Source organism: Myxine glutinosa, unplaced genomic scaffold (genome assembly GCF_964187855.1).
Source record: "Myxine glutinosa unplaced genomic scaffold, kmMyxGlut1.1 SCAFFOLD_472, whole genome shotgun sequence".
In the NCBI taxonomy this organism is placed as follows: Eukaryota; Metazoa; Chordata; class Myxini; order Myxiniformes; family Myxinidae; genus Myxine; species Myxine glutinosa.
The window spans coordinates 205,144-215,996 of record NW_027616569.1 but is presented as its reverse complement, the minus strand read 5'-3'; positions in this window follow the sequence as shown (position 1 = coordinate 215,996).

The following is a 10,853-nucleotide window of genomic DNA, read 5'->3' as shown; positions in this document are numbered from 1 at the left end:
CAATATCCAGATCTTTTCATAATATTGTTACAGACGCGGTTGTGGATGTTGGTCTATCGAGCGGTTTGGTATGACCGCGCCTGCACGTTTACCCGATTATACTCGAACGTTGACTAAGTCGCGCTATGCTAAATCAATGATGGAAAAGGACACAACGGCTGGGATTAAAATGACACGACACCAAGGGTTCAGTTCTCAAGACCTCCGGAGGAGGTTATAATATTGCGGAAGGTCAGATTACAGGAATGAGAGGGACAGCATAGAAAGACAGGCACTTAGACACACTCTTATATTAGCCCCGACAGACGACAGATAAACGGGACAAAACTGACTCACACGGGGATTGATGGCAAGGAAAGCGGGTAGTCGATGGCTCAAGGTGCACTCTTGGCTCAAGGACAGAATCGACCCGCTCCGGTCCAGAGATGCGGGAGGCCTCACTCAGCGCTCGAAGGTCGTGACTTGTCTTCTTCAGTCGGGGGCGCATCTCACGTCACGTCCGGTAAGTGGCTGCGTATATCCGGCGGGGAGTGACACGCCCTCGGCTCGTTAGCTCCGCCCCAGATGGAATCGGCCCGTTGCTTCTCATTGGGTGCGTGCGGGGGGGTTACCGGCTCCGCCCTTGACGAGGGGCTGACAGGGAGCCCCTTCGTGGTAACCCCGTCGGAGCGCATGGTCATGGCGGCTAACCGAGCCGGTGTGAGGACGCACACTCCCCCGCGCCGCGCCGCCCCCATCTCCACTGTTGTTGTAGTTGTAGTTGTAGTTGTAGTTGTTGTAGTTGTTGTAGTTGTTGTTGTTTCATGGGGAAGATGGGAGGAGGTAAGGGGAGGTCCTAAACTCACTACTGGTGCCATACGATCACAATTTCGTGCAACGAAGAGTCAGAATTAATGGAAACGAGTCCTTAACTGACATAGACTAAGAATAACTAGCAAGATGTCCTATAGTTGTCTACGTGAGATGCGGTGAACCTGGGCACGACATTTAATGGGGGAAAAAGGGGAAGGTCGGTTCTACAGAGTGTTATTTACAGGCAATGGGACTAGGGAATGGGGGATTGGGGATAGTTGGGGAGTATTGGGGAAATAGGGGAGTATTTACAAGCGGATATTGAGGCCAAGTCCCATATCCGCAACAATATGATAGTCTACTAGTGTACCAAATTTGGTGCTTGTATCACAAAATGCACAACAGGTTTGCTATGCTGCTACACTATAAGATATATTACTTTTTCGTTTGATGACAGTCGTCACAAAAACGTCAACAATGATGCCGACATATATTTCTTCGTTTTTATTTCATTCAACATTAGCCGGAAGTAAAATATGTTTCAGGAAATTACCGAGAGATATTTCTTCGTTTTTTTTATTAGTTATGTGCGCATACACTTTAAATAGGTTTATTTGAAATCTTTAATTTTCCACAATATAATTTACTTGCCATTTATCATTTGATGATTACGAGACACTTCCTCTTGAGGATAGTGACAATTCATGCGCTGCGTGGAAACTTCTATTTCCAAAATGAATGAGACGATCGATGAAGAATGCAGACTTGAACAGGATGTAGCAAGAAAGCGAATGAGACGGGCGAACGAGTGCGTCGACGAACGTCAATGCAAACTTGCGGGGTCACCCGTGGGAATCCCACGGGCATGGATGTGTGTGACATTTCGACATATTGAGTTAGATGCTGCACATTCATTTTTACAAAATGGTTACTGGCAAGTCATCAGATCCAGAAATTTATTTACGCGCAAGCAAGAAAGCAAGACGGCCCGATTTCCGATTCCGACGGGCGAGACGGGCCGACGGGCGAGACGGGCCGATTTGGAGCAAGAAAAAGAACGAGACGGGAGAAAAACGAGAGAAACGAGACGGGGAAAGCCGATTGGAGAGGCGAGTGAGGAGCGATTGGAGAGGCGAGTGAGGAGCGATTGGAGAGGCGAGTGAGGAGCGATTGGAGAGGCGAGTGAGGAGCGATTGGAGAGGCGAGTGAGGAGCGATTGGAGAGGCGAGTGAGGAGCGATTGGAGAGGCGAGTGAGGAGCGATTGGAGGGGCGAGTGAGGAGCGATGGGAGAGGCGAGTGAGGAGCGATTGGAGAGGCGAGTGAGGAGCGATTGGAGAGGCGAGTGAGGAGCGATTGGAGAGGCGAGTGAGGAGCGATTGGAGAGGCGAGTGAGGAGCGATTGGAGAGGCGAGTGAGGAGCGATTGGAGAGGCGAGTGAGGAGCGATTGGAGGGGCGAGTGAGGAGCGATGGGAGAGGCGAGTGAGGAGCGATTGGAGAGGCGAGTGAGGAGCGATTGGAGAGGCGAGTGAGGAGCGATTGGAGAGGCGAGTGAGGAGCGATTGGAGAGGCGAGTGAGGAGCGATTGGAGAGGCGAGTGAGGAGCGATTGGAGAGGAGAGTGAGGGTTTGGAGAGGAGAGGTGTGTGAGGGATTGGAGAGGTGAGGGATTGGAGAGGAGAGGAATGTGAGGGATTGGAGAGGAGAGGAGTGCTAGGTGGAGAGAGGAGAGTGTCAGGTGGAGAGAGGAGAGTGTCAGGTGGAGAGAGAAGAGTGTCAGGTGGAGAGACGAGAGTGTCAGGTGGAGAGGAGTGAGGGGCCACATATTATGTGAAAGAAATAAATTGTGTTCATTGCACCATTTCTGGATCTGATGAATTGCCAGTAACCATTTTGAATGTGCAGCATCTAACTCAATATGTCGAAATGTCCCACGGGTGACCCCACTATATTTCTTCGTTTTTATTTCATTCAACATTATTATCCGGAAGTAAAGGTTCACATGTTCATTTCACGTGTGCAAAAACAAACTCCATTTCACGTGTGCATGGACATGAAACACAGACGGGAAATTGCTAAGAGATATTTCGTTCGAAGCAATTCTACACCGCCCAAATAAAATATTTCACCGATACACCGAGCGAATTTCAGCGAATTTCAGCGAATTTCACCGAGTTTCAGGAAATTACCCAGAGATATTTCTTCGTTTTTATTTCATTAGTTACTAGCAGAAGTACTCAGCGTTGCCGGGCGGGGGAGGGGGGAAGGGCACGTACACTTTAAACATGTATATACATGTGGGATGTGGGATATATACATGTGGGACGTGTGTGTGTGTGTGCGTGTGCGCGCGCGCGTGTGTGTGTGTGTGTGTGTGTGTGTGTGTGTGTGTGTGTGTGTGTGTGTGTGTGTGTGTGTGTGTGTGTGTGTGTGTGGGGGGGTGTACATGTGTGTATGTGTATATGTGTATGTGTGTGCATGTGTGTCGGTGTACTTGTGTGTGTACACATGTGTATGTGTGTGTATATATGTGTCTATGTGTATATATGTGTGTGTCTGTATGTGTGTATATATATATATATATATATATATATATATGTGTGTGGGTGTACATGTGTGTGTATGTATGTATATGTGTATGCATGTGTGTGTGTATGTGTATGCATGTGTGTGTGTGTGTCTGTGTGTGTGTATGTGTATATGTGTATGTGTCTGTGTGTGTATATGTGTATGTGTGTGTATCCATATGTGTATGTGTATATGTGTGTATGTGTATATGCATGTGTCGGTGTACATGTGTGTGTACGTGTGCGTGCATGTGTGTGTGTGTGTGTATGTGTATGTGTGTATATATATGTGTGTGTATGTGTATGTGTATATGTGTGTCGGTGTACGTGTGTGTGTGTGTGTGTGTGTGTGTGTGTGTGTGTGTGTGTGTGTATGTGTATGTGTGTGTGGGGGTGTACATGTGTGTATGTGTATATGTGTATGTGTGTGCATGTGTGTCGGTGTACATGTGTGTGTACACATGTGTATGTGTGTGTATATATGTGTCTATGTGTATATATGTGTGTGTCTGTATGTGTATATATATATATATATATGTGTGTGTGGGTGTACATGTGTGTGTACGTGTGTGTGTATGTATGTATATGTGTATGCATGTGTGTGTGTATGTGTATGCATGTGTGTGTGTGTATCTGTGTGTGTGTATGTGTATATGTGTATGTGTCTGTGTGTGTATGTGTGTATGTGTGTGTATCCATATGTGTATGTGTATATGTGTGTATGTGTATATGCATGTGTCGGTGTACATGTGTGTGTACGTGTGCGTGCATGTGTGTGTGTGTGTATATGTGTATGTGTATGTGTATATGTGTGTCGGTGTACGTGTGTGTGTGTGTGTGTGTGTGTGTGTGTGTGTGTGTGTGTGTGTGTGTGTGTGTGTGTGTGTGTGTGTGTGAATAAGAGAGAGACCGAATTGTGAGATACAGAAATGAAAAAACGAGGTGTGTGTGTGTGTGTTATTGTGAAACAGGTGCAGCATCCAACTCAATATGTCGAAATGTCACACACGTCCATGCCCGTGGGATTCCCACGGGTGACCCCACTAGTATATATATACTAGCTTGGCTCGGCTCGCCGAGTGTCGTTACTGAGGAACAGGCTCTTATTTTAGCTGAGGATAATGACTGCACCTGAGTTGCTGTGTTGTCATGATTTACACCAATCATAATACAAACAATTATTTTGCACAAATGTATTTGTTGTGTTTGTGATATTACATTTTTATAGGCAATTTCGGTTGAATGTTTTTTTTCAAGAAAGAACCCCTCAGCACATACATCGGGGAGGGGTAGTTGCAGACTGGAAGTTTGGGACGATTACACCTCACCACCACGTCATTTAAAACACCTCACCACCACATAATTTAAAACACCTCACCACCACATAATTTGAAACACCTCACTCCCACCTAATTTAAACACCTCATCACCAAGTAATTTAAAACACGTCACCACCACGTAATTCAAAAAACCTCACCACCACATCATTCAAAACACCTCACCACCATGTAATTCAAAACACCTCACCCCCACGTCATTCAAAACACCTCACCACCACGTAATTCAAAAGCCCTCACGACCACGTAATTCAAAACACCTCACCACCACATAATTAAAAACACCTCATCCACATGTAATTCAAAACACATCACGTAATTCAAAACCCCTCACGACCACGTAATTCAAAACACCTCACCACCACATCATTAAAAACACCTCATCCACATGTAATTCAAAACACCTCATCACCACGTAATTCAAAACACCTCACCCCCACGTAATTTAAAACATCTCACCCCCACCTAATTCAAAACACCTCACCCCCACCTAATTCAAAACACCTCACCCCCACCTAATTCAAAACACCTCACCCCCACCTAATTCAAAACACCTCACCACCACGTTATTCAAAACCCCTCACGACCACGTAATTTAGAAGACCTCACCACCACATAATTAAAAACACCTCAATACCAAGTCATTCAAAACACCTCACCACCACCTAATTTAAAACACCTCACCACCAACTAATTCAAAACACCTCACCACCAACTAATTCAAAACACCTCACCACCACGTAATTCAAAACCCCTCACGACCACGTAATTCAAAAGACCTCACCACCACATAATTAAAAACACCTCAATACCAAGTCATTCAAAACACCTCACCACCACCTAATTTAAAACACCTCACCACCAACTAATTCAAAACACCTCACCACCACGTAATTCAAAACCTCTCACGACCACGTAATTCAAAAGACCTCACCACCACATAATTAAAAACACCTCAATACCAAGTCATTCAAAACACCTCACCACCACCACCTAATTTAAAACACCTCACCACCAACTAATTCAAAACACCTCACCACCACGTAATTAAACACACCTCACCACCAAGTAATTAAAAACACCTCACCAGTCACCACCACTTAATTCAAAACACCTCACCACCAAGTAATTAAAAACACCTCACCAGTCACCACCACGTAATTCAAAACACCTCACCACCACATAATTCAAAACACCTCACCACCACGTAATTCAAAACACCTCACCACCACATGATTCAAAACCACCACCACGTTATTAAAAACACTTCACAACCACGGAAACAAAAGTTTAAGGGAGTAGTTCAGTGACAACACAGATACTGCCCAGATATATAGATATATAAATCGATGACCAAGTGTGCCTGAGTTGCTGTTTTGTCATGGTGGACACCAATCATAACAAACAATTATTTTGCATAAATGTTTTTGTCATATACGTGATATTACATTTCATAAACAATTGAAGTTGAATACTTAAGTTGAAAAAATACATCTTTTTCAATTTTTGTTTTTCAACAAAAGTTGTTTTTTCAAAAAATTTCAAAACAAAGACCCTTGAAGACACACACAGGAGAGATAGGTTCATACCCGAAGTTTCGTACGATTTTACAAAAGTTTGAGGTAGTAATTCAGTGACAAGACAAGACAGACACTGCACAGATATATTTATAGATATGCTGTGTGTGTGTATATATATATATATATATATATATATATATATATATATATATATATATATATATATATATATATATATATATATATATATATATACAGGGGGCTGCAAAAGTAGGTATACAGTAAGGATTATACCAGTATTACCAGTATTATAATAGTTTTGAGGGATTTTGAGGGAAATAGTTTTGAGGGACATTTGAGGGATTAATATGTCTATTATTGATATGTTTATTATTGATATGTTATTATTGATATGCTTGTATAATCAATAAAATACGTTTTGTGCGCACGTTTTTTTTCTTCATAACTGTATACCTACTTTTGCAGCCCCCTGTATGTATATATATATATATATATATATATATATATATAAATATATATATATATATATATATATATTGTTACTGATCACGGTTTAAGATGTTAGTTACCGAGCAGTTTGGTATTGCCGCGACCTAACAGGATCCCTGACTCACCCGATTCACCCAGGACTTTGGCCGGATCGCACCACAGCTAGTCAATAGGGAAAAGACAAAGGCGACACGGATGTGAAGAAGAAGAAGCAGAAGACAAAAAGGTTGGAAATACCACTAAATTTATTCCTACTATTTACATGCTCAAAGTAACCAAGGAGAAGGAAAGATAATAAAATAATATACAGAAGGATTAGAGACACAGTGCAATTATTAACTTATACAGCTTAATTAACCCAGGACAGAACAAACAAAAGACACTGACTCACGCGGGGAATTGCAGGAATGGCAGGATGTGGATGGCTGGAGGGAGAGGGAGGTCCAAGGGGGTCCCGCAGCACAACCGGCGCGTTTAGCAGCCGCCGTTCAGGCCAGGCCCCACGCTGCTGTTTTGGCTGCTGTTTACGTCGCGTGCTTTGCCAGGCCTTGTCCCACTCGTCTGGTCCAAACCCTCAACTCTTTCTTGTTTCTCTCACTCCTCACCACCGACTCCTCACCGCAACCAACTGACCACCGACTCCTTACCACCGCAACCAACGCAACCACTGACCCTCCTCTGGCAACCGACTCAGACCAACTCCTTGTGACCAACTCAAAGTGCATCTCCGACCAACTCACTGTGACCACTTCCGTTTGCGCCTTTTATAGCGCCTCCAGCGATTACGCCGCCGGCGTTTTGGACACGCCCATCGGGGTGCTCACCTCGGCCCTGGTTGGTCGCGCGACCCTCGGGCTCCGCCCTGGATGACGACGGGCGGGCGCGCCCCTCCTCCCCTCTGACGAGGTGGAGACACGCCTTTCTTCTCCGACTCAAAGCACATGGTCAATGGCGGTTATTGGAGGGGAGGTGATTGGGAATCGAGGGCTCAGCAGTGACGAGAGGGGATGTCATATGGAAATGGAGGTTTTGGGGATGGGAAGGAAAGGGAGATTTTGGGGATGGGAAGGAAAGGGGATCTATTCTCTTTCACTGGTGCAATGGAGTATTTCAATTAATGGAAGACACAGCCTTACACTAATACACATAATAAGGATATAACTGTCAAAAAAGATATATCGTGTCCTGCATGTATGTTTTAGTGGTTTTTGTGGTTTTTCAACACTAACACAAGTGCGAAAAGTGGTTTTTCCACACTAATACAAGTGCAAAAGTGGTTTCCTGCACCAACACAAGTGCGAAAAGTGGTTTTTCAACACTAACACAAGTGCGAAATGTGGTTTTTCAACACTATCACAAGTGCAAAAAGTGTTTTTTCCACACTAATACAAGTGCAAAAGTGGTTTCCTGCACCAACACAAGTGCGAAAAGTGGTTTTTCAACACTAACACAAGTGCGAAAAGTGGTTTTTCAACACTAACACAAGTGCGAGAAGTGGTTTTTCCACAATAATACAAGTGCAAATGTGGTTTCCTGCCCCCAACACAAGTGCGAAAAGTGGTTTTTCAACACTAACACAAGTGTGAAAAGTGGTTTTTCAACACTAACACAATTGCGAAAAGTGTTTTTTACACACTAATACAAGTGCAAAAGTGGTTTCCTGCACCAACACAAGTGCGAAATGTGGTTTTTCAACAGTAACACAAGTGCGAAAAGTGGTTTTTCAACACTATCGCAAGTGCAAAAAGTGTTTTTTCCACACTAATACAACTGCAAAAGTGGTTTCCTGCACCAACACAAGTGCGAAAAGTGGTTTTTCAACACTAACACAAGTGCGAAAAGTGGTTTTTCAACACTAACACAAGTGCGAAAAGTGGTTTTTCAACAATATCACAAGTGCAAAAAGTGGTTTTTCAACACTAACACAAGTGCGAAAAGTGGTTTTTCCACACTTATACAAGTGCAAAAGTGGTTTCCTGCACCAACACAAGTGCGAAAAGTGGTTTTTCAACACTAACACAAGTGCGAAAAGTGGTTTTCAACACTATCACAAGTGCAAAAAGTGTTTTTGTCCACACTAATACAAGTGCAAAAGTGGTTTCCTGCACCAACATAAGTGCGGAAAGTGGTTTTTCAACACTAACACAAGTGCGAAAAGTGGTTTTTCAACACTATCACAAGTGCAAAAAGTGTTTTTTCCACACTAATACAAGTGCAAAAGTGGTTTCCTGCACCAACACAAGTGTGAAAAGTGGTTTTTCAACACTAACACAAGTGCGAAAAGTGGTTTTCAACACTAACACAAGTGCGAAAAGTGGTTTTTCAACACTATCACAAGTGCAAAAAGTGTTTTTTCCACACTAATACAAGTGTAAATGTGGTTTCCTGCACCAACACTAGTGCGAAAAGTGGTTTTTCAACACTAACACAAGTGCGAAAAGTGGTTTTTCCACACTAATACAAGTGCAAAAGTGGTTTCCTGCACCAACACAAGTGCGAAAAGTGGTTTTCAACACTAACACAAGTGCGAAAAGTGGTTTTTCAACACTATCACAAGTGCAAAAAGTGTGTTTTCCACACTAATACAAGTGTAAAAGTGGTTTCCTGCACCAACACAAGTGCGAAAAGTGGTTTTTCAACACTAACACATGTGCAAAAGGTGGTTTTTCAACACTAACACAAGTGCGAAAAGTGTTTTTTCCACACCAACACAAGTGCAAAAAGTGGTTTTTCTACACTAACACAAGTGCGAAAAGTGGTTTTTCAACACTAACACATGTGCGAAAAGTGGTTTTTCAACACTAACACAAGTGCCAAAAGTGGTTTTTCCACACCAATACAAGTGCAAAAGTGGTTTCCTGCACCAACACAAGTGCGAAAAGTGGTTTTTCTACACTAACACAAGTGCGAAAAGTGGTTTTTCAACACTAACACAAGTGCGAAAAGTGGTTTTTCAACACTAACACAAGTGCGAAAAGTGGTTTTTCCACACTAATACAATTGCAAAAGTGGTTTCCTGCACCAACACAAGTGCAAAAAGTGGTTTTTCAACACTAACACAAGTGCGAAAAGTGGTTTTTCAACACAATCACAAGTGCAAAAAGTGTTTTTTCCACACTAATACAAGTGCAAAAGTGGTTTCCTGCACCAACACAAGTGTGAAAAGTGGTTTTTCAACACTAACACAAGTGCGAAAAGTGGTTTTTCAACACTAACACAAGTGCGAAAAGTGGTTTTTCCACACTAATACAAGTGCAAAAGTGGTTTCCTGCCCCCAACACAAGTGCGAAAAGTGGTTTTTCAACACTAACACAAGTGCGAAAAGTGGTTTTTCAACACTAACACAAGTGCGAAAAGTGTTTTTTCCACACAAATACAAGTGCAAAAGTGGTTTCCTGCACCAACACAAGTGCGAAAAGTGGTTTCCTGCCCCCAACACAAGTGCGAAAAGTGGTTTTTCAACACTATCGCAAGTGCCAAAAGTGTTTTTTCCACACTAATACAACTGCAAAAGTGGTTTCCTGCACCAACACAAGTGCGAAAAGTGGTTTTTCAACACTAACACAAGTGCGAAAAGTGGTTTTTCAACACTAACACAAGTGCGAAAAGTGGTTTTTCAACACTATCACAAGTGCAAAAAGTGTTTTTTCCACACTAATACAAGTGCGAAAAGTGGTTTTTCCACACTAATACAAGTGCAAAAGTGGTTTCCTGCCCCCAACACAAGTGCGAAAAGTGGTTTTTCAACACTAACACAAGTGCAAAAAGTGGTTTTTCAACACTAACACAAGTGCGAAAAGTGTTTTTTCCACACAAATACAAGTGCAAAAGTGGTTTCCTGCACCAACACAAGTGCGAAAAGTGTTTTTTCAACACTAACACAAGTGCGAAAAGTGGTTTTTCAACACTATCACAACTGCCAAAAGTGTTTTTTCCACACTAATACAACTGCAAAAGTGGTTTCCTGCACCAACACAAGTGCGAAAGGTGGTTTTCAACACTAACACAAGTGCGAAAAGTGGTTTTTCAACACTATCACAAGTGCAAAAAGTGTGTTTTCCACACTAATACAAGTGGAAAAGTGGTTGCCTGCACCAACACAAGTGCGAAAAGTGATTTTTCAACACTA